Below are 26,338 nucleotides of genomic sequence, written 5' to 3' on the forward strand. Positions count from 1 at the left end.
GCTATGGATTCATCCTATGGAATCCTGGGATTTGTAGTTTGTTGTGGCATCAGAGCCCTCTGACAGAAGGGTAAAATCCCACAAAACTTAAAATCCCAGAATTCCATAGCATTGTGCTATAGTAGTTAATGTGGTGGTGTCGAAGTGTTTTGATTCTGCAGTATGAATACAACCATAGAGAGATGAGTATCTATGACGTATGGGCACTTAGGCTACATGAATGCTTAGCAACTGAAGCTACAGTGATAGAACCTATCAAGCTTCTTTTCAACATCCAATTCATTATTCGCTTAGCACTATACCAACATTTGAAGGTATAAGAAACTTATGAGAACATATCAAAAGGTGCAAATAAATACAAAGGCACCTAAAAATGACTTATGTTGAATAGACTTTCACACTGAGACCAAAATCAAGAGGGAACTGTATTCAATTCTAATAACTAGTATTGCTACAACTAAATTTCCTTAACTATAGGGATTTTAGCTCAGCTGCTTCAGAAAACAATAAGCTAGGCCCATTCACACAACGGAATTAATGTTCTCTCTCTCCCTACATCCACTTCCTAAAAGTGAGTGGGGAGATTGGAAATTACCTATATTTATAAAGAAGTATCTTCTGCTTGTGGCTACTATTGCAGCCACTGACATGCAAGTGTTGCCCCCCATTTCCTAAAGTAATTCTGAAAAATGTAATAGAAGATACATACCAAACTTATTCTTCGGAGTTTGGTGTTATTTTTTTGGGTGTGTTGCTGAATTACCAACACCACTTTTCCAAATAGGTTGCCTAAATAAAGCTAGTGTCTGCTAATGCCTGATCTGTAGCAAGAATGAGTGAATATCTGCCAGGGCCTCAGGGTTAATATGTCATCTTTAGGTGGACCACATTTTAAAATCCTTGTTTATGTTTTATCATATGAGCTGACTGGTTAAGTCCCCCCCCCCCCCCCATAAATGTGTGTCTTATTTGTCATGTTCAGAGTCTCATTTTTATACCAACACAAACACAGGAGGCCATCTGTTCATGCAGTTTCTCTATTACATTTTGCAATTTCTTTCCTCCTATAATCATTTGGCCTCGCACTTTTTTTGTTTCTGTGACCCTCAAGTCCTTTGCTCATGATTTTATGTACTAGATTGCCTTGAGTGCAAAATATCACTTAACTTGTTCAGGTATAAAGATTGTGTGGGTGTATATAACATATAGCCACTCTTTAAAATATATATGAACAGGGCACAGGAAATGACTGGTTCCTTTTCTAGGTATCATTAGAAGCACTCAAATACAACTTTTTATATTAAGAGGCCACTCTGAAACTGCCAACATCAGCTATATGAACTATAATGTTCTTCAGTTGCTCATGCAGAAAATCATTTGAGTTTAGTACATTTAGTACAGCATTTCTCAACCTGGGGATCAGGACCCCTGAGGGGGTTGTGAGGGGGTGCCAGAGGTGTCGCCAAAGACCATCACAAAACACAGTATTTTCTGTTGGTCATGGGGGTCTCTGTGTGGGAAGTTTGGCCTTATTCTATCATTGGTGGGGTTCAGAATGCTCTTTGATTGTAGGTGAACTATAAATCCCAGCAGCTACAACTTCCAAATGTCAAGCTCTATTTTCTCCAAACTCCATCAATGTTGACATTTGGGCATATTGAGTATTTGTGCCAAGTTTGGTTGAGATCCATCATTGTTTGAGTTCACAGTGCTCTCTGGATGTAGGTGAACTACAACTCCAAAACTCAAGGTCAATGCCCATCAAACCCTTCCAGTATTTCCTGTTGGTCATGAGAGTTCTGTATGCCAAGTTTGGTTCAATTCTATCATTGGTGGAGTTCAGAATCCTTTTTGATTGTAGGTGAACTATAAATCCCAGCAACTACAACTCCCAAATGACAAAATCAAATCTCACAAAATCTCATCAGTATTCAAATTTGGATGCTTCGGGTATTTGTGCCAAATTTGGTCCAGGGAATGAAAATACATCCTACATATCAGATATTTACATTATGATGCACAACAGTAGCAAAATTACAGTTATGAGGTAGCAACAAAAATAATATTATGGTTGGGGGTCACCACAACTTGAGGAACTGGATTAAGGGGTCGTGGCATTCGGAAGGGTGAGAACCACTATGTTTTGTCATAGGGCTAGACTTAGATGTAGACTAGTGAGCAGTATGAATATACAGTCAGCTTAATTCAAATACCAAGTGAAACTTAATTTCATAATCTGGAAATCACCTTTCCTTGTTTGCTTAGCTATCAGAGAGCAAACCAAACAATCTCAAATTTTAATTTTTAGTTTCTGTTTGGAGTAACCACGGTAACAGCACAGTGGTTCAAGCGGAAGCAGTTATCTTTTCTTTAAGCAAGCAAACTGTATTCCTGCAAAATCTTTTTGCTGTTAAAGTTAACATCATTCGGTTTACCAGTTCTCTAAAAAGCCAACTCACTATCCTCTAGAAACAAATGCAAGATCTATGTTTCATGGTTTAAATCTTTTTAAAAAAAATTTGGCTAGTTGAATAAAATCACTAACTTTGAAGCCACCTAGGCTCCATCATAATGCCACCCCCTAGCCTCCATTAATTCTCTATGGAACTGACTTTCCCAGCAACATCAGTTTCAGTTGTCACAAGTCAAGGAATATAAATCGAGATTTGCCTGTATGATCATAGTGACTTCACTCATGGCAAAAATATTGGGGGTCAAGTAGAGCAATTTTAAAAAATCAGAAAACAAGGAGGAAGCATCTCAGCGCTTTTTCAGTACACATAAACACTTATAGTAAGACCTAGTTTTTATTATTGTAGCTGAAATATATAGCAACCTGCGCAGCTGTGAAAAAAGGCAGACAAAACCTTCCAGTTAAAACAGAATAGACACAAATGCAGCAATAATGCTATAAAGAACAAAGAAAAGGCTGGGTTTTTAAAAATTTATAGGACAACGTCAGCCTCATGTTAGCACTGTGTGAGAAATAAGGTTGAACACCGTGAAAGCTATCCACTGCACGGTTATCAGCCTCCTCCCAGTAGACTCAAATGAAGGAAAAGTTTCATGAGAACCACCACTCCTCTTAATGATACCACCCCAGCAATAGCAAAAGTATCCCTCTGGGCAGCTAAACGAGGAAATCCCAACTGGAAGTCCTCCCACAGGGTCTTCCTCCAGGGGCAAACCAAGAATGGGCAACGTGAAGGTCTCTGAACAGACTCAGAAGTGGAGTTGGCAGATCAAATGACAACCTGGCTAAATGGCACTGCCTAAAAGAATCCTCCACCCTGTAAGACCATGGAGTAGATGAAACAACACAGCATCTGTATGCTTGCTCACAGTGCCCTGCCCCATGAACAGAGGAAGAACTGTTTAAGGCTACAATGTGGTTGCTGTTGCCCGTTTTTGATCTAAAATTATTTAGCTTGTGTTACCTCTATTTTATCAGTTTTATACAAATTTATTTATGCAATGCTTTTGACACAAAATAAATAGATTCCAGGTACTGAAGCCTATCTATGTCTAGACTGGACTAAAACCTGGCATGGAAGCCACAGAGAAAGAAATGGTTTCCAATACACTAGACCAGGGATCCTCAGACTTTGTAAACAGAGGACTAGGTCTCAGTCCCTCAAACTGTTGGAGGGCCAGATTATAATTTGAAAAAAAAATGACTGGATTCCTATGCACACTGCACATATCTTATTTGTAGTGCAAAAAAACACAAAAAAACACAATACAATAATTAAAATGAAGAACAATTTTAACAAATATAAACTTATTAGCATTTCAATGGGAAGTGTGGACCTGCTTTTGGCTGATGTGATAAGATTGTTGTTGTTGTGTGCTTTCAAGTCATTTCAGACTTAGGTTGACCCTGAGCGAGGGCTGGATAAATGACCTTGGAGGGCCGTATCTTGCCCCTGGGCCTTAATTTGAGGACCCCTGCACTAGTCTATTAACTGGAACTCAAGCAATGGGAGCTCTCAAGCACCCAGCAAACAAATGTAACCAAAATGGCATACTGCAATCAAAAAACTTATCTCAATTATCAAGTCAACACAGGGTTTATGGTACTTTGTCACAAGTACATCTGGTGGGATGAGAGACAGGGCCTTCTCAGCGGTGGCCCCCTGGCTATGGAATGCCCTCCCTAGGGAGATTAGATCTTCTCCCTCCCCCAAATTGGGAAACAAGTCGTCCAGGAATACCTGGCCACTCTAAATGAGTTCAAGTCCCCAGGGCCAGATCAACTACACCCAAGAGTACTGAAGGAACTAGCGGAAGTCATTTCGGAACCATTGGCAATCATCTTTGAGAGTTCTTGGAGAACGGGAGAAGTTCCAGCAGATTGGAGGAGGGCCAATGTGGTCCCAATCTTCAAGAAGGGAAAAAAGGATGACCCAAACAACTACCGTCCGGTCAGCCTCACGTCGATACCAGGCAAGATTCTGGAAAAGATAGTTAAGGAAGTGGTCTGCAAACACTTAGAAACAAATGCGGTCATCGCTAATAGTCAACATGGATTTATCAAAAACAAGTCATGCCACACTAATCTGATCTCTTTTTTCGATAGAGCTACAAGCTGGGTAGATGCGGGGAATGCCGTGGATGTAGCGTACCTGGATTTCAGTAAGGCCTTCGACAAGGTCCCCCATGACCTTCTGGCAAGGAAACTAGTCCAATGTGGGCTAGGCAAAACTACGGTGAGGTGGATCTGTAATTGGTTAAATGGACGAACCCAGAGGGTGCTCACCAATGCTTCCTCTTCATCTTGGAAAGAAGTGACGAGCGGAGTGACGCAGGGTTCCATCCTGGGCCCGGTCCTGTTCAACATCTTTATTAATGACTTAGATGAAGGGTTAGAAGGCATGATCATCAAGTTTGCAGACGATACCAAACTGAGAGGGATAGCCAATACTCCAGAGGACAGGAGCAGGATTCAAAACGATCTTGACAGATTAGAGAGATGGGTCAAAACTAACAAAATGAAATTCAACAGTGACAAATGCAAGATACTCCACTTTGGCAGAAAAATTGAAATGCAAAGATACAGAATGGGGGACAATGCCTGGCTCGAGAGAAGTACGTGTGAAAAAGATCTTGGAGTCCTCGTGGACAACAAGTTAAACATGAGCCAACAATGTGATGTGGCGGCAAAAAAAGCCAATGGGATTTTGGCCTGCATCAATAGGAGCATAGTGTCTAGATCTAAGGAAGTAATGCTACCCCTCTATTCTGCTTTGGTTAGACCACACCTGGAATATGGTGTCCAATTCTGGGCACCACAATTCAAGAGAGATATAGACAAGCTGGAATGTGTCCAGAGGATGGTGACTAAAATGATCAAGAGTCTGGAGAACAAGCCCTACGAGGAGCGGCTTAGGGAACTGGGCATGTTTAGCCTGAAGAAGAGAAGGATGAGAGGAGATATGATAGCCATGTATAAATATGTGAGAGGAAGCCACAGGGAGGAGGGAACAAGCTTGTTTTCTGCTTCCCTGGAGACTAGGACGCGGAACAATGGCTTCAAACTACAAGAGAGGAAATTCCATCTGAACATTAGGAAGAACTTCCTGACTGTGAGAGCCGTTCAGCAGTGGAACTCTCTGCCCCGGAGTGTGGTGGAGGCTCCTTCTTTGGAAGCTTTTAAGCAGAGGCTGGATGGCCATCTGTCAGGGGTGATTTGAATGCAATTATTCCTGTTTCTTGGCAGGAGGTTGGACTGGATGGCCCATGAGGTCTCTTCCAAGATTCTATGATTCTTAATGTTTTGGAGGCAAGTTAAAACATGGCTATTTGAGCAAGCGTTTACAAATGCAGAGTAATTGATATAGGAAATCTAACGACTTGACGATGGAACTGGACAATGCTTGATAATAAGGAGATGCTAATGATGTTGTTTTTATTGCCTTTGTTGTGTTTTATACTGTTTTAATGTTTTAATCTGTATTATGATATTATGTATACCGTTTTGTTGGAAACCGCCTTGAGTCGCCGATAAGCTGAGAAAGGCGGTATACAAATACAGTAAATAAATATAATATGGGGTATTGTATTAGTTAGGCCTATTTTAATAGTAACTCTCAAGCCACCAGAAACTACATTTATCTGGCATCTACCAATCCCCATGCAGTTAATTGGGAGTCTACTGTATATTCAAATTTACCTTTAGATAAATGACCGTAGATCATGTTTTCAAAGCACATTGTGAAAACCTAGAACCTTTATTTTCATTCCTGGTGCCAGACCATTAATTAACTTAATGGTTTGACTCATTTTACATGTGGTCATTTTGCATAGCATTATCTGCAAAGGAAATAGGACTTTTATGTAGACAGCGATGTTTTTATGGAAATCACCCATGTGCAAATTTTATGCAGAATAACTTCCCACTCGCAGCACTTTATGTGCAGAAAACACATAATTTTTTTCCTGCACAAATTCACACATATGAATTTTGCACAGATTTACTCCTGACCTATAAAGATCCTCACTAGTCCAGGATCCTTCTCACCAAGATTTCTCAAAACTTCAAAACATACCTGTAGACTTTTTGAGGGAATATCTGAAATATTCACTGTACCCTAAAGGGTAGGCAGCAAAATTGCTGGAGTATCTATCACTCCCAGCCCATCTCTCCTATCTCCCCCCCCCCCCCCCCCCCCCCGGTTTCCAAACTCTAAGCAATTTTATGAGCAAAAACATTTGCTGCTGCTGTTTACATGTTTCAGTTTTAATCCTCATAGACACATCTTAAACACCGCTAGGAATATAAATCCATAAATTTAAGACTTCGAGGAGAATTCTTAGTTCTTGCATGGCTTCAGTAACATAATATGTACCACACAATATAATTATTGCCACAAATACCACAAAATGGGTTCAGATATTTAAAGTTACATATTCTGGCTACAACTCTTGTACTTAAAATTAAGCATTTGCCAATTTTTCTCACCTTTAAATGAAGTTGTCAGCTAAACAAGTGGAAATGTTAATTTAATTATTACTGAAAGTAATCAGTCTGTACACACAGACACACATATTTTCCATCACTATTTTTCATCACAAATCCAGACCAAATCCCTGAACAATAAATATTTGGGGACTGGATGTGATCTAAGGAACAAAACCAGGATATGACACTATTAAATGTGAAGGTTGCGGCCAGAGGGTTGATATAGTTCATAAACCATTTGCCATAGGTGGTTTCCAAAAAACCCAGTATTGGTTACCCATCCCAAACAGCAGCTATTTTCATTTTAAGTGTTAGAAGACTCCTTAAACTGTGAACAATGGATTTTAACCAGACTTAGATAAACACGAAAAAAATGCAGAGGTGCAACATAGACCAAGACAATCTATTATGTGGGAGCAAGCCAAGACAAACAAAATCCAACAGGGCTTGTGCTGAGTAACAACCGCAGAAAGCCTGCTCTGTGATGGATGGACAAAATACAAATCCAACTTTCAACTCCCACCAGACCAAAAAGTCTTTCTAATTCTTTGGCAGTCTTACTTAAGTAGAACTTGAATTAAGTACTCACAAGTCAATTGCTATCATAAGCTTACAAAGCACCCACATAGTTAATGATTGGAGGTCAATTAACATTATCCTCCCATTCGGGTAATAAATAAATTAGGTCATACTGTACCAACATAAGCTTTCACTTTTTTTCTCAAAACAGCTTCTAAAGGTAAAGTACGGCAATCAGTTCTAACAGTTATTACTAAGCACCATCATGCCAATGGTCCCATCAAAGTATAATGAGTCTATAGTTTCCTTGCAAGTTAAGAAGCAACATCTTAAACAAGTACAGAGTGCCTCTTTTAATGATCCTAAGGTTGATCGGGGTCTTTTAAAAGCAGGGCTCCTACAATGAGTTACTTTCCATCATTATCTGTTAGCTGAAAATCTTCAGGTCATACTAAAAATTACATATTAATTATTTATACACCATTTTATCTCCCCAAAGGGGATTCAAAGCAGCTCAATTTATGACAGGTGTGGATGGACATATTTTTAACATGTATTGAAGTATAGCAATATATTTTGCTTTAGAATGATCCAGAACCACTTTCTTGTGTAAAATATATGGTATCTATGAAGTGAGAATCAGCAGAGTTAGAGTCAGCCAACTACAGATCATGGGAAAGAAAAGGATGTATCACCTTAGCCCCCCTTCCACACAACTGGATAAAAACCACATTGAACTGGATTATATGGCAGTCTGGACTCAGATAATCCAGTTCAAAGCAGATATTGTGGATTATCTGCCTTGATATTCTTGGTTATATGGCTGTGTGGAAGGGCCCTTGGAGACAATTGAATGGTTCAGTTAGGTCAGTCAGAGCCAGGGATAGAAACAGAAAGAGATATAGAGCCAGTTAAGAAGAAAGGAATGGAGGAGATCTAATAATAGGGTTTGATAAGAGCTGAGAATGTAGGCAGTGTCATTTTGTTTGAAACTGAGGTTTTATTATGCATTGTGTGCACTGAGAAAGGCTATCATATGTGGATAGTTCAATCCCATACACTTCTAGTCAGAAGCAACCCTTTTACATTCATTAGGACTTAATCCCAGATAAGTGGGTAGAACATGCCATCTAGGGAATTATTCATTGGTAAAAGGCCACATAGTCCTAACTATTACCATTGTTGAACAGACACATCTGAATATCTTTGCCTGGCAGGTGGACAATCCAGGTATAAGAACACCCCACCCCAAGAGCTTCATTGGTTATGGCTGTTGCAATCCTTTCTCACAACATGGGGACGGGAGGACCAGGCACATGAACTGGTAGAGCATTTCCTGATAAATAATTACTGAACTTACACATTCATAAATAACTTCCAGAAACTACACCTACCACATGAATCTGTATTAAAGGGCTCCAGACATACTCATATTCAACTTAAGAGTGTCCCTGGAGCACTTTAACTGTGCATGGGGCCCACTGCTGCCACTGTGCCAACACGCACCAGCCTTGCTGGAAACATTGCATTGCACAAAGGTTTTCCTCCACACTTCCTGGAAGTTTCACTCCCTTCCTTCCTCATTAGTGATCTAACTGCTATAGTGGTGCATTCAGCAGCCTATATGTTGTCGACAGTCTGGATACTGCCCATTCTTAGCCAACGAGATTCAGTAACTAAATATTTAATATTCAGTTCAATATTTTCCCTGTTTATGTCTCTCCTTGCTCCTCCGGCTACTTTTTCAAAATAATAGGATAAATCCCACACTCAAGTCTTATACAGCCCAGAAATAAGTCCAATCACAGGACTAGCACCAAAGAACTGGAAGCTTACTCTTCCTACACTGGTTTCCGAATTCTTTGAAACCTGATATGCAGTTATGCAACAAGTAAAGATGCTCCACTGATATTCCAAGATAATACTGCAGCCATGTGTGACACTCAATGTGCTATGCTGCTGTCTAATAAGTTACTGGCTATGGGCAAATGGACTTTCTGGGGTGAGTGATTAGCACTTCTGCATGTCTCCTATTTTCAAGATCATTCAATGCAGGTAAGTGTATTTCCTTGGTGATAGAAAGTAGTGGAAGAAGATTCCTTTTCCACAAATACAGTTGGCCCTTCACATTTGTGAGCTTAACTTTTCTGGACTGGATTATTTGCATATGTTAAGCTAGCCACAGAATTTATTTATTTATTTATTTATTTACTTCGCTTATATACCGCAATTCTCAGCCCAAGGGCGACTCAGAATTGTGCTGGAAGACCTAGTGATTCACAGAATGATGTTTTCTCATTTTTTATTACATTTCCTCCACTTCTGTGCAGGTCCAAATGACAATCCCTTTGAAATGGGAAGTCCTACTATAGTATGATTTATGTTTAGATGATCCCCGGATCCGACTTCGAGGGAAAGGGAGGTGCTTAGTCCTGTGAACACATGTTGATTTATATTGCCAACACATCTAAACAAAAACAAATTTAGTTCTAAGAAAATTACTTCACAATTATTGTGACTGTAAATCTTATTCAAAAACTTTAAGACAAATATATAGTTTCAATTTCAATACAATACAATACAGAGGTTGATATATTTATATTTTTACAATGCTAGGTAAGTGCAGCTATTTTGAGACTAAATGGTGCTTAGGACACTATAAACCAAGCTCACTCTCTGCCAATCTGTAGGAATGCTAAAATAATAAAATGTTACAGTTCTCCAGACATGAATCTCGGACTCCTGAAAGTAATCCCCCTTCCCTGGTATGTTACAGGAATTAATTTATATGATAGCTCAGCTTCTGCAAGTGCACTGCTTCCTGCAATTATCCTTGGTGATTAATTTCACCACAAAATTAGGTTACTGCTTATGTAATACTATTAATAGATGCATTCCGATATCTTAAAACTGTTGAGACATACAAAGAATGGAACGTATATCACCATTTATTTTTAAATGGAAATAGTCTTGCTGTAAGAATACACTGTTTACTGTAAGCTTTTCTATATGATCTTAAGAGTATTATATTCAAAAATACCCTGTGAGTAAGGTCAATCAGCTGTAGTGAGGCTTCAACTAGGTTAAGGAAACTAAAAAGAATAAAGCTTCCTGCTGGGCCAGGGAAAGAGATTTAAAGAGATTGGCAGTCTTGTGGAAGCCAGGGTGTGTTACTGTGTTCTAGTGGACAGAGGCTGGGCTACAGAGAACTACATTCATCTCATTAGTAGCTGGTAGCTTTGTTCAGTCACCACCTGTAAAAAGGAGGCAAGATGGCTTTGCGGAATGGCAACAACCAAATTATGTCCTGTAATAGCCTAACAAAAACACAATAGGCAATATGCAACACCAGACTTCCATTTGTAAAGGAATGGAGATAGCAGAAACATAAAAGTTATTCAACTCCTTCCTTGCTGTGAAAACCCACACACTCCTGCAACTTATTATGAAAACCTGAATTACAGGTGGCACGGCAAACTTGGGGAGGGGGGGGGGGGGAGGAGAAAACTCCTTGGTGCAGTTGTCAGAATTTTTTCTAATTCTTTAGCAGCCACTCTCATCAGTGTTGTTGCACTAGGTACACTAGTTACACAGGAAAGGCCAGGAAGGTCACATGTTCCCCAGTCACTGGCTCTTCTGGTATCAGTTTGAAGGATGGAGGTCAGGTGAAAAAATTTACTAGGGGTCTTGCATCTTAACTAGATGTAAGGAGAGAAAACACTGCAGAAACAAGACCACAAGATCTTAACTCACACACTGCTCACTTTTTTATTTCTACCACCAACTTCATATGTCAACAAAATTTAAGAGAAATTGATACATTTTGCATAACTGTAGAAAGAAAGTGGGAGAGCATAATAATAATTTTGCTTGGGACCCAAAAACACAGATGTTTTGAGTAATTATGTTATCTCAGATGTAAAATAACTGTCCTATGTCTGCTTGATCAGAGGTTCTCAATCTTTGACCTTCCAGAAATGGTTCTCCGAATCCCTGATAACTAGTCAAGCTGATCTGTGTTTCTGGGAGTTGAAGTCCAAGGATTTTATCACACCAGACTCTTTGTCTCGCAGCAATCACACTGTTGAAGTGAATGGGAACATACTGGTGACAAACCAGTTTGAAAAGAATCACTATCACACCTGTCTGCTGTCACATTATTGTATCCTCATCCTTTGTTTCTCCTCTCATCTCCCAATCTTCTTCTTTTCCTTTTTTTTTTTTTTTGCCTCTAATCCCCTCTTTCACTAGGCTTTGCCAAATGGGTCTTTCCACACACACACACACATACACACACTATTTTATTAAGCACTGGACAGGCAGACACTGGTATCGTTCCCTCTCTTTTATCTCTTTGAAGAATCTTTACATGGTATTCCTGACTTAATCAATATGAGCCACAAAGGAAAAGTGCACTATAATCCCAAACAAATTCTCAGTTGGACTAAGAATAGCTAATTCACATTTTTTCCAAATTGATAACAAACCCAGAGGCTGTCTGTCTGTCTCTCTATCTATCCACAACTGTTTTCAATCCTAATTCTTCAAAGTCACCACATACCCTGAAATCAACAGACTGCAAATTTAGTGAGTCAAGCAATGTAGCTTTTAGGACATGTCTTTCTTCAGCTAAATGTATAACAAGCATGCACATCTGTGCCTTCAAATTGCCTACCAATTTATGGTAATCCCATGAATTTCATAAGGCTTCCTTAGTCAAGCAATACTCATGAGGTGGTTTTGCCAACTTCTTCGTTTGAAATATAACCTACAGCACCTGGTATTATATATCCAAATAAAAAGTGAAAAGGATATCATTTTAATGAATAATTCTACTCAACTGGAGTTTTATTTAAACGTGATGCAGCTACCATTCCTTCTAAACCAAATGTTTCCCTTCTGAGAAATGTAAATTGGATAGTCAGGCACTTTCAGTTCTCTAACAAGGAATGTTCAGCCAGTAAATGTTTCAGTGGAAGCCAAAAGAAGTTCTACTTTCTCGTTGGTCACTTCTTTTTTTTTTTTTACACTGTACTTTCATTTAAGTGAAACTGAGCTTATGTTATGGGTATCACACCCTGCATTGTGTAGAATTTCATTATACAAATTGCTGTTTTATTGCTATTATTGGTTTCTTTATTAATGTATAGATATATCCCAACAAGCAATTATCCCCCCTCCCTGCCAAAAGAAGATGATTCCACATAAGTAATATCATTCAACTGTAAAGGAGCATCAGATTCATATAACACAGTGGTTCTAGAGTTTTCTCATGCAAGAGCTTACATAATAATAGTAATAATAATAATAATAATAATAATAATAAATAATGATAAAGGTTCTTTTGTATTGTGTCCCCAGGGGGACTCAGGGCGGACTCAAACATACAATGGCAAACATTCAATGCCTCCATAAAGAAAACAAGTACCAACATTATAACCTCAGAAAAGCCCCACATATTAAAACAATATTATGAACTAACATCAATAAATTAAACCAAACATAATCAAACAAGAAATATACAATGATGCAAAATCTGAACATAAAACATTCACATTAATTCACAAAAGCAAACTATCATTCACAAAATTGTGTAGGTTGGTTTTGTGGCTTAAATCCTGGTCACTTCTCCAATGCTATATGGACAAACATATGAAGAACATAGCTTATTCCACAATAGCACTGAGGAATGAAGAAAAAAATGAATATTCAGCCTCCACAGAAATATCAGATTTAATATTTTTTTTACAAGACAAGCCCTTAAGGTTAAAAAGACTGGATTGAAATCGTGTCTCAAACCACAAATCTCAGAAATTAAATAACTGAGGAGGGTCACATGGCCACAAAGGAGGATTTCCATGTGCTGAATAGCTGCACGTCTCTCTCTGCAACTAGCACATTGCATTTATTTAATCTGTAAGCTTTATGAGATCCCAGAATCCATCTTTCCTTGATGCAGAAAGTTTACATTTTTCTCATACTGCATTCATCACATCATAGATGTGTCATGTGTTATAACAACCATCCCAATTAGTCCAAACTTTAAGTGGAAGCAATTCGACTTATAAACATTTTCATAAGTGTTCGCCCAAGGAGGTCAACTGGTGAATTAGGAATGAATTTAATAAAAACATGTGGCTACTACATAACAAAATAGAACCCTGAATGTAAAACTTAAAAACGCCACGTGCCTTTATTAGCTTACTAAGTAGAAAAGTATAGAATCCACTGTCAAAACTAGTATTCTTTCAATTCTGCCCTTTTAAACAATGCTTTTTACACTATTTTCTCTACAACTGGTTCCACAATAAGTAGGAACTGCCACTTAATCTGTGTTTATTGTCAATGTTGGCAACTGGAACTTAAAATAAGGAAAAAAACTAAAAAAAATGACTACAGTTTTAAAAATCATAGTCTCCATATGTGTGTTTGATGAAATGAAGCAGCTTTCCTGGTCATGAAGTTACTCTGAAAAGGTCAGAAATTTGACCACAGTACACTTAAAATTCAGATAAAGTAAATATTTCTTAAAACCCGGCTTTGTCCCTGTGTGGGTGTAAGAGAGATTTGGAAATCCATGGAAAACAGTAGATGAGTTGTTTCGCTTCCCCCTGCTTGTTTCTCCTAACAAGGATAGCCATTTTTTAAAAGTTCTGATACTTTGACAGAACATTTCATAGGCAAAGACTTGTAGGTATATATGCTAAATGCTTACTGTAGAAATTATTTCTTTGTAATATCACTGAACTGACTTGCACGAAATACCGAGCTAAAGCCCAATTTAATCCATGACCCACTGAATCAAAGGGAAGGCAGCATCTCAGTGCTTATATAAATTTGATTGAGTCAGTACAGCTACTCTAGTTAGAATTAACAATTCGATCTAGTTCACTGCTTTTATATTTGTGTTGATTAGAATTTCTCCCATCCATCACCTAAGCTCTCTTATCAGTGGAGACAGGGAAAGAAATCGTTAACTGTAAATCCCATCAAGTTGAAAGCTGATACTTTTAATACATCTTAACACTTCTTAACATCGAACCTGCATTCATTTACCACAGGGCTCTCCATAGTTGTTGAACAATTAGACTCATTTTGAACTCTTCATTTATGAACTATGCTTTCTTCACTTACCACCTAATTTTTAAAAAATGTAATGTAGAGAATTTGCACCCCTTTTGTACAATTTTTGTAACACCTTAGTCATCCTAATATAAATAAAATTGTTGCTTTTACTTACTAGCCAAAAAGATAATTTGTGTTTTTTCAATATGTTCAATCCATATATTTCATGTTGGAGCATGTAAGAAATCAGTTAGTGTGTGTGTGTCAACTACAAAATAAGATACATGAAGCTGATGGTCGGGCTATGCCCGGGAAGCTGGCTGAGCCTGTGACTTTTGGATACTGTTACATTTTTCTGGCTCCTAGCTATGCAGGTGCTTGCAAAGAAGCAGAGAGAGACTGCTTGGAGTGTGCTCTTGCTTTATGAGCTGGTAGAAGTTTTCCCACATGGACAAAGAAAGACCATTTTATATCTCTCATAAAAGGACATCTTGTGGGTCGCTGCAACTGATCACATGATTGTAAATATGTTGTTATGAATTATGAAGAGTAAACTATTTGTTCTTTATTGATCATCTGTGTGACATATTTTCCTTCTCTGGCAAGACAGTGTGTGGACTGATCAAACATGAATTATGCATGGTTATCATTTTGTCACATTTCGCATCCATAAAAAAAAGAATGGCAACTCCAAAACTTTTTTTAAAAAAATTAAGGCATTTTAATATGAATCTCTCAGGACAAATTAGCTAGTGGTAAACTAGTGGATCTCTGTGAGCCTACTACAATTTATTGTTAAACCTTTTTTTCAAATAAGGTTATGAAGTGCAACTGGCACAATTGACTTTGACTAGCAGTACTTTGCTGGTATTCTTCAAACTCCAAAGCCTCAAAACCAAAACGAAACAAATAAGAACTTGACGTGAACTTGAAGTGAACTGAATCCGAACAAGACAGAGCCAGGTCTCTGGGTGAAATGCATTTATATTCATGAAAACTAGGATGCGGAATTCTATCTGCTCCAAGCACTACTTGGTATCTTGTCACTTTGCATTATAGTTTATTGCATTCTGATTTGCTTTGTTTACAATACTCATGTGCTGCTTGACATAATAAAACTTCAAAATAGTTTATATCCAATGTGGATGTGATTCAACATATTTTGCTTTTGGTGACTACATAAAATTATTCTTGAAACCACCAGTGTTATATGCAGAAAACCTGGGGAATGGAAAGAACAGAATTTTGGAATTTTGCTGCTTTGTACAAAATCCCAAAAACACACAATCAGAGAAACTATTCTTCTTTCTTTTAAAGGAGGTGGGAAAGACATGTGCTTTCCCTCCCTCCTTTTGAGTTTGACTATGTGCCAACCATGTCATGCTGTTACGCATACAAAAACCCGGCATGAGGTTCCTCTGTTGAGGAAAGGAGGGTGTGTTCTTTTTTTCTCTTTGTATTGGATTTTGCCTGAGGCAGCACCTGCAGGACACTGAAAATGTTTTTCCTCTCTCTCAAATGCCCACTTTACAGAAAGAGAGAAGACCCAAACAGGCCTCTCTTTTCCTCCACAAGAAAGGAAGAATGGTGTTGCTGTTTACTGGAAATCTGTTACTTGCTTTGGGAAGTGAAAAGTATAAAATGGCCAAAGCCCTTCACCTGCAAGCACCATATGTTTAACTCGCCCGTTTCTCCTAGCACCAAGATGTGTTATTCTTTTACACGTGAATCTTATTTTCTACAGACCCTTAGCATCAATGCAGTGATTCCTCTGAACAGTGAGGGATGTGTACTGGGGTCAGCTGAAAAATGTGTGAGAGAAGGAAAAAAGACAGGATGATGGTAAAGTGAGATGCAGAGAAAATGGGGGGAATGCACAGCAGAATGTTCAGTGACAGAGAAGAGCATATGTCTATGCTCTGAAGAACTCTGGAGGGGAAGACACAAAAGGATGAGGAAAGAGGATATTGAACCTGGATAAAGACAACAAAAATAACTCGACCAAAAGAAGATGATGTTCAAAGGTGTGAGATGAGAGAGAAAAACAGAGACTGAGTAGCTAAAGGGGTTGTGGGAGGTCACAGGTTACCCTGGCAGAATATACAGGTTGGGTATCTTATCCAAAATCCTTGAGACTTTTGGTGATTTTATTATTTGTGGATTTGACTGATATATTATCTCTAGGAACTTCAGTGTAAGTGGAAAATCTCTAACAAAAACAAAATGCACCACCCACTCTTTTTCAAACTGAGATAATAATTCTCTAGGAATCTGCAGGAGTAACTCTATAGTCAACTTCCATTGGAAAGACCAAGAAATTCCCAAGGAGAACATCTTTTAGAGTCAACTTTTGATGGAGGTTTGGCTATAAGATTCAACCTGGAAGGCCTTTTGCCATCAGTTAGAAAGAACACAGTTGGATGCTCACTGGATACCTTTTGCCCTCTGTGGTCCACTAAATGGCCATGACTTGGGACCCCCGGGGGGGGGGAGGGAGGATGTTCTTCATGTGGGAAATGTGGCTTTCCATCTGATGGAGTTTTACATTCCACCCAAGAATACAAGATGTAATTACATCTTCCATTAGCTTTTCTCACTCTGACTAAGATTAGGAGGAAAAAACTTGCAAGAGAAGAGTTGTTATCTTTTTTAAAAAAAAATAAAGAGAAAATAGGGCAGTTTTCAAAAATAAAATAAAAGAAATCTATTTCCCAAATATTGTTTTCTTTATGAAGCATTACATCATACACTGGCTGTTCTTTAAATCTTTCACTAGATATCATCTCCTCCCCGTTGAATGGGAAAGAAGCCAGTAGAGCATTTTTGGTAACAAAGATCAATTTAAAGAAAGAAAGGAAATACCTTTAGTTTTGCAACTGACATCCAAATGACACCACCTCAATATAGTATTAAATGCTAATGTTCAAGTTGTCAAATAAGAAGGTGTGATGGATGTATAACAAGAGAAATGAGACAAGTCTCCATTCAGATGTTCTTATTTGGATACCAACACAATCTGTTGTTCAAACAATATGAAAATGAAATATAGGGTGGAGGTGCACAAAGCCTAGCCTGAACCAGATTGTGTGGGATAATGAGAAAATAGACATATTAACTGACTGTTGAGCTACTTAAATCCTCTGTGGGAAGCTAACTGTGCTAGTTTTGCAGACCCTGCCCTACTACAAACATATCGGAACCTGACGTACTTGTAGATAGAATTCAGTCAACTCATATAAAATGTCCAAACATTTGATATTTAGAGGAACTGCATTACTGTGAACATTGGTGTTGCAATTCTGGAGGAATAGTACAAGTCTTGTAACTGAAAGATGCCCATATTTCGAGTCCAACGCACCACTGAATCTAATACACACCTCCATTTTCAGAATCCTGAAACCAAAATAAAAGTCTTTGCTGATGAATGTAATGTGCAGTGGCAAAATGTGCATTAGGTTCTTGTGGGTTTTTTCGGGCTATAGAGCCATGTTCTAGAGGCATTTCTCCTGACGTTTCGCCTGCATCTATGGCAAGCATCCTCAGAGGTGTGAGGTGATGTGCATTCTTTGTAATTTGGCCAAAAAAGGCGTGAATTACAGTTGCTGCCTGCTTAGAATTCCTTCTTTAAAAACAAAAGTGTTAGAGCAATTGAAAAGAAAACTTTGGGGTGTATCAATGCTGTAGAATGCATGCACTTTAACTGTCTTGGTTCAATGTTATGGAGTCATGGGGGCTGTACTTCGACAAGGTCTTGAGTCTTCTCTGCCAAAGAGTACGGATGCCTCACCAAACTACAAATCCCAGGCTGGAATAGCATTGAGCCCTGGCCATTAAATTATTATTATTATTATTATTATTATTATTAAACTTTATACCCCAGAACCATCTCTCATCAGGCAGCTAATATGAGGCAAGTCCAACAAATACAATAAACAAAATAAAATACATACAGCAGATAATAACTCAAATACAATACAAACAATAAAGAAAAATAACACAGTGGGATAAGACACCGGGTATGAAGTAATGTGAAAAGTTAAAAACAAGGAATTAAACAAAGTGGGCTGAGCCAGATGAGAGTATAAGAACAGGGGAGATTGAGTGGGATAGGAAGATGGACTAGTTGATCTATTCTAGTGGGAGATATGGATGGGACGAGCTATGGGGTTTAATTTTCCCACAAGGGGATGAGGTAAAGTGCCTCAAGAGGACAAATTTATACTGGTATGGGGAATTGTTATTCATTCATCAAAACCAAGGCAGAACAGCCCAGTTTTCAAGCTTTTCCTAAAGGCTAATAAGGGGAAGCTGCTCCAGAAGCAGCTTCCCCATTTGCTTTGGCTTAGCATTGTGATCACCGTATGATACGAATCTAACGTGCATTCTAATTTTGGCAAGGCAATTTAGCCAAAAAAGGTGAACATTAGATTTGAGTAAATAGGGTATATCCATGCCTATATGGGTTACAACAAATTCAATTAGCTGTAATAAAATGTTTCAGTGATTATTTGCACTACATTAAAAGCCAGTGATGTTAGGAAGAAAGGGGTCTTGTCTTGGTTTTCTGTTTTTAAGTTCCTCCAAGCGTGTTGGATAACTTTTCAGTTTAAAACACTGTCTTTTTGTTTGTTTATAAAGAACAGAGCTCATCTAGATTCTAAAAGACATTACATAAAAACAGAACAAAAGCATAGGGAGGGGTAGCGGAAAGAAGACATTGACTCCTATCCAGCTGCGCATGCCCAGTGCATCACCATTAAAATATCAGAAAATGTAACCCTTGGTTGTTTGGTGAGAAAGGAGATTGGAGGGGGCATCTAGGGCATACTGGAATGGTCAAAGGGCCAATTTGCTTCCCTTCTTACCCACCACAGGCTGCACTGGCACCACTGCCAGCAGTAACAGAAGGAGCCCAATCTTGCTCGCATTCTTCTCCCAATTGCGGACCTGCCTGGTGAAATACTGACACTAGCATTAGCATCTGAGGACCTACTGCTTCCTGACTCTTTAGGTCTTTCATAGGTAGGCCAAGTGGAAGTTGCATGGGTTCACAAAATTGTATTTTCCCTGGCAATCTGGGCAGCAAGCCCAAGAAAATAAGGGAACTAAGTGAGCTCTGCCCACTGATTTCTTTTGTTGCTGGGAGTAGTCGATGGGCCTTGACTGTTACAGTGGGCATAGTTTCTGGGCAATGGGGGAGGGGGATTCTGGGGAGGAGGACAGAGAAAGGAATGCAACCTGTGGGTTACAATTGCCATTATAAAAGTAGACTATTTAATTTTTCATTCAGCTAAGGGTGCATATGGCAAAGCCTCCTTCTGCATACAAGCAACCTCTAGCTTCTTTGGCAGGAAACTGTTATATATCCTTCCACTAAAGCAAGAGTGGAAAACAGGCAACATTTTGGGTGTTGTTGGACTGCAGTGCTCAGCATTCTTCCCCATTGTTCATGTTGACTTGCTGTGATTTGCAATTCGATATCATTTGACCAACTGTGTGATCTTACCTCACCACTAAAGAAATATAAACCAGTATTATGTCCCTCATCTATTTCTCATTAGTCCACCACCAGAGAAATAAGTACATTGTTTACAATGCCTAAAATATTTGCAAGATTTCAAAAGCACTAGAAAATAAATAGCCTAAATCTAGACTGCTCAGCTTCAGAATCTGCATAGAAATGTATTCGTTTGGACACCAGTATCAGTGAAATATTCAAAATTCAAGCTTTGCACAGAGGTCATCATCTTATGATAGTATCTGCCCAAGATTGCAGACACATCAGCTATAAACTGCAATAACTGTTACAGAGAGTGAAAGACACATTCATTTCTCAATGTGAGGGACAAAACAAAAGTATGGCTTGAATTAACTGCTAACATTAAGATATGAAAAGTAATGATACTGACATTCACAGTCTTTCACGGGAGCAAGAACTGACTTTGAAAAACTGACACAAATAGTTTTTCTTTTATGTCTTATTCTGCCTCCAAGTGCAACTTCCTTGTAGACATGGAGTTTTTCTTTGATACAATTTATATAGGATGAGCAATATCTATCCCTTTCTGACTCAGGTGTCAATAGTTTCATGCTCACTACTCACCACACCTTCCTTGTCAAAGTTCTTTGTGTCTTAGGCCCATTCCACCTCAACCCAGCTTATGACTAAGACTGTAGCCCAAAACTAGAGCAAGTGTATGACTGCACACACATGGATGGCCATGTCCTTCCTCAACACACATTCTGAGTAAGCTTACATATCAACAAACTACTGTTCCGGTATGAACCTTAATGGAACTAACCAAAATGCTGAATGGCTTGTAAGAATAGAGGTTATAAATTTGGATGGTTGCTTTAAAATTCACACTAAAACCCCAAATTATAAACAAGAGTCTGTAGGTTTGTTCTTAAGTTGAATCTGTCTGTAAGTTTGAACATGTATGTTATTTAAGTGTGACTTCAGACACACACCCACATGCTTTGAATAGCGCAGGGAAGGGTTAACATCTCTGTGGAGTTTGTTTTGCTGTATGTGCCCCTGTTCAAAAGATTTCACCTCCGTTTTTCTGTCCCTGTGACACAAGCTTCAATTGAGACAGTCCCCCTCCCCCATGCTAACTCTTTCAGGAGTGAATTTCCCTTCCGAGGGGCAGATTTCTCTCACTTCCTGTTATCACAAACCCGTCTGTAACTATGAGTCATTTGTAAGTCGAATGTTTGTAACTTAGGGGCTGCCTGTATATTCATTGCCCCAATCAACCCACTGAATAAGAACCAGAGGCATACAGTATTTCCACACCAAACTGTTCTGCAGCCTCCTGTCCTTCATTTTACAGCTATATAAATTACTCTTTCAGGGAATGTGTCCTGCTTTCCAAACTCCAAGTTCTTTCTTGCAAACTTGGCAAATGTCTGTTACATGTGGAATCTAAATTTATACCCCACTGCCATATATTTATATTACATTTGACACTAAATGCCAGTGAGTTCTCCTAACTTGGCTGTCCTGTTTGACCTGAAAGCTAGCACAAGCTTGTCAGAAAAACTCATGAAGCTCAAGTTCTGTCAAACACACAAACATCATCATTTGTAGAGATTCTTCTACCTTTTCTAGCAATAACTACTCACATGGAGAAACAAAAAGCTATCCCAATGTCATGCGCTGTTCGGAGTTCTATTTTGCACAATGATATAGAATTATATTCCTCAAATCAGTCTTCATAAAGTATTATATGGCCTCTTTTACTACATCTCTAAATCAGTACACAAAAATGCTAGCCAGGACATTGACAGCAGTTCAGAGCCTTCTTGTTCAAGGATGTACATTCTATTTGAGGACAGCTGCTCCTTAGGTTTCTTTTGTGTCTCACAAGTTCATATATTTAATTTTAATATACAAGAGGTAATGTTGTGACATCATCCTCTGAGGATGTTATGTGCATTCCAGTCTTCTCTGGCTTATGTCAAACCCATCATAGAAATCTTGGCAAGTTTTCTTCTGTGCAATTTTGCCATTGCTTTCCTCTAAGGTTGAAAGTACATGACTTGGCCGAAGTTACCCAATGGATTTCCATGGCTGAGTGGGGATTTGAACCCTGATCCTTTTGAGTCCTAATCCAACACTCAAACCACCTTCACACATACATCCCAATGTATAAAATAGCTATTATTAACATCATTTTCATGTTTTGAAATGAACCTGTCTAGATAAACAGATAAGGTTAATCTAGATTTTTTGTTTTGCTTTAAGTCCATGAAGCATCTCTATGGCTTTAAGTCAATACTGAAGTTGAGGATCATAGAAAGTAAATACACATTTCTTTCCTACACCACCACCATCATTACTTTTATAGGTTTCAAAATGTCAGCATGCTACTGAATTTGCTGAGAGACTGATTTGCTCTCCTTTGACCATAATTAACTAATTTACTAAATACCTTTTAGTACATGGAAACAAAAATGTGCTGCTGATAAACAATTTAGTGTAGAACAGATGAAGACAAGATTTACACAGCTCCCAAAGGCTTTACAAGACCAACCAGTTGAAAGGAAGCGGTTCATTACATAACGAATCTAAATTCAGTACATTTGTTACTGAGTAATCATTATATCATATAAAATATATATTTAATTATTCAAAAAGCTGGTTTCAACCCCAACTTCAAAGAGGTTTCACTAGATAGGACCAATTTGTACTATTATGCACAGCACTCTATGAATTAAAACATATGACTTACATCAGGGTTTTTTCTGAATTTGGCATTTTCTTTACATCTGGGTAGTATAATTGGTGCATTATGTGACAAAACGCCTAGGCAAATATGAATGATAGACTCATGCTGAACTGGACAATATAAAAAAAAATTACAAGGCCCAAGATCCAATAATTACTCCCAAACAGAACACAACTTACACAGGGATTGATGTCTGATGTTCTCATTTACTGAATGAGTATACATTTTAGACAAAAACTGGCTACTCACTATTTCCTTTAACATTCCCATAATCTCTTCTCTCTCTTTTTTTTAAAAAAATAGCAAGTATTTACATCTGTGGTTGTATGCATTAAAATATATTTTTCACTAACCATAGCTTTCTAAACTGCTGGTAAAATAGGAAACAGTTACCAAAAACACAAGCCAAAATGTGTGTGCCTGTTTTAAAGGAATTGTAACTATGCACTCATTAGATGGATAAATTCACCAAGGATCTTCAAGCTGGTTGAACATGTTCTCTGTTCCTGCTGCTAAGACAACAAAGCAAGACATTTCGACATTAGAATACCAATGCAAAGAATGTTTCTGTAAAGGGAGTTACATGACTGCTTGACAAATACTAATCAAACTTTCTTCTATTATGTCAGGTGACAGAAACTGCACTAAAACAATAACGACAACAATAATAATGTTTATTCATACTCTGCCTTTTCTCTCTGCAAGGAGACTCTAAGCGGCACTCACTATTGATTAGACAAGATACATTTCATGTGACTACAGATCCTGTATCTTATGTTGTCTGGAGCAGGCTAATGAAAATAAAGGAACTACAGAAATGCCATTGTTTGGACTTTATCTGCTGTTAAATGGGCAAGCCACTACACATTTTGCTGAATCACACAGTATCAACAGTGTGCAAGTAAGTAAGACAGGAAGCTCTACAGGAAGACAGCAAAAGAGGATGTGTCTCTAAATTTGGCTGCACACAGAGAAGGAACAAACCAAGCTACGCATATCCTATATATTTATTTCTGGGAAGGGAGTGGAGAAAAACAAGTGTAGTAAAGCTAAGCTGTTTGCTTCCCAAATCCTTAAAATTATTTACTTATAAATCCCATAACAAGGAGAAGGGGAAATGCACTTTTAAGGAAACTGCTTTGAAAGAATGTACATCACAGCCACCTGATTCCATTTTATACTATGTTATGGAGAAATTAGTTATAACATGGCAGAGTTTCACACAGAAACAGAATGAAGCTGTTTCTACGTATGTTCATCAGTTGTCAATTATATCTTTCTATCTGAATGAACACCTTTTAAAAGGATCAATTTCAGCCTCATATTTGGTATTCCTCATCTTGTGAGTATATATATATACACTGAAATATTGTACCTACATCAGCTACTATCAGTGTGATTTTGCTGGCAACAAGACCACAAGAAGGATTTCACAAATCATCTTCCCAATAATTACTTTCCACTGATGAGTCTTGAAAATAACAGGAGAGTTTCCGATTGTTAAGAATGGTTTAGTTATCTTACAATCTTGATTTGTTATTCATAACAATAATAAAATCATAAAGTAAGTGTGCATATGTCTCTGTGTCCATCACAGCTCTGTGAAATCAAGACTTCTGGATTACTTCACTCAGGATTATGTGTGAATTTCCGTCTTCTTTTAAAATGGATTATAATTAATTCATTTTAAAAATCCCTGCACACTACAACGTTATGAGACATTAGGCTTCTAGGTAGCAAGCACCAGACCTTTCTGCAGTAAAGGGGCTCAGAAAGAATTAAAGGGTCTTCTCAAAAAGCACATTTTCTCAAATGACAGTTCATATCAAATGTGGGGCACTTTCTGCACACATTCAGAGACAACTAGTCATGCAGTCCCTTTTGAAAGCAGAAGCATGTTCCTTTCTCAGTAAATCAGGAGAGACACTGTTAAATTCTTTCACTGTTACTATTGTGCAGTTCCACCACAAGCACCACTTTGATTAGGGGATTTTTTTTCGGTATCAAGTACTTTCCCTGGAATTATCCTAATCCAATTCGCAGTATGGTTCCTCCCAAATGGCAGATGGGAAACAGCAAATGTAAGCTTGCAGCAAAAAGCTCCATCTAGCTGTGAGTCCTACAAAACTGTTGGTCATCTGTTAGCCGTTAAGGCGTTGTACTTGTTCCAGAGGCCTTTGAAGGGACCTATCCCACTCACAATACTTTCCAGAGTTTTGTGCCCTGGGGTTCTCAGAAACTTCCTTGGGGGAACACAATTCCCTCAAGCTGCACTTTATCCACCACTGACTTTTGTCTAAACTACTTCTGCATAGGGCTAGAAAGGTGGGGCCCATGGCTGATTCCAGTTACAAAGGCAGCTGTTGCATATGCCTTGAGACCACAAGAATTATGGCTAGAGAAACATTTAGCCATCTGGATTTCTTTCTATCTTTTAGGACTACAGTGTTCCCTCACTTATCGCGGGGTTACATTCCAGGACCACCTGCGATAAGTGAAAAACCGTGATGTAGGGATGCTACATACTGTATATGAAATCAGAAATGCCTTGCCCGACTTACTGGGCAAGGGCCGTTGCGGCGGTGGGCCATGCTCCTTGCAGGGGGCTTCTTCTTCCCAGAAAATGAGGAATAGAAAATACAGCAACTAAATATATTAAAACTCAAATATTGTTTGCTTCTTCTTTCCAGAGGTCCTATGAATAGTTCTGAAATTGCAGTCACCATTGCAAAGGTAACCAAGGGCAGCCTATTCTGAATGCCTACAATCACTTCTTTCTCCTCCCATTTCGCTCTAGATCACATGTGTGAAAATCAAGGTCTGCAGTCCAAATCCAACCCACCATGTCATTTTATGTGACCTTCCAGATGCTGTACTACAACTCCTGTATTACTTATCATTAGACATCATGACTAGAGCTGATGGGAGTTGTGATACAGTAACATCTGGAAGATTGCAGTTTGTTTCATTTAGTCAGGATAGTGGGAACTGAATTTAGATACAAGGCTTGTGGATATGATGCCTAACTTTAAAATGTCTTTTAACCTTTTAACCTTTTAACCTTTCCCCAACCTTAGAGCCACAAGTGTTGTTGGGTTGCAATATCCCTAGTCCACATGGTAGATAATCGGAATTGAAGGGAGTTGTCATTCAATAACATCTGGGGACTCAAACTAGGTTAAAACTATATGAAAAAAATATATAGTTGGCCCTCTTTACCCAAAGATTTTTCCATCCATGGATTCAACAGTCCTTTAAAGGCAACCATAATGCTGATGTGGCCCTTGATGAAAATGAGTTTGACATCCCTGTTCTAGACCATGTGAATCTAGTGAACATCCTTTCTCAGATCTATCTCAAAGCAATGTTTATAACATCTTTCCTGCTTAAGAGATATATATGGAGATTGCAAAAGCCTGAACATTTTTCTTCTGTGAGCTGAAATTTGGCCTTAAACTTGTATTTACTTTTTAAACATGTTCAGTTCCATACCATCACTATCAAAATCTCTGGAAGCTAATCTGATTAACTAGAATTGGTATTCAAATGAAAGAGCGTA

The 26,338-nt window shown here is 38.4% G+C and overlaps 1 protein-coding gene across 2 annotated transcripts in view; it reads right to left on the reverse strand.

Moving 5' to 3' along the window:
* The window catches only part of LOC132767334 (guanine nucleotide-binding protein G(q) subunit alpha), a 113,160-nt gene that overhangs the window by 38,381 nt on the left and 48,441 nt on the right, over window positions 1-26,338 (reverse strand). The gene's annotated exons all lie outside the window — the stretch shown is intronic.

This window comes from Anolis sagrei, chromosome 2 (genome assembly GCF_037176765.1).
Source record: "Anolis sagrei isolate rAnoSag1 chromosome 2, rAnoSag1.mat, whole genome shotgun sequence".
Classification (NCBI taxonomy): domain Eukaryota; kingdom Metazoa; phylum Chordata; class Lepidosauria; order Squamata; family Dactyloidae; genus Anolis; species Anolis sagrei.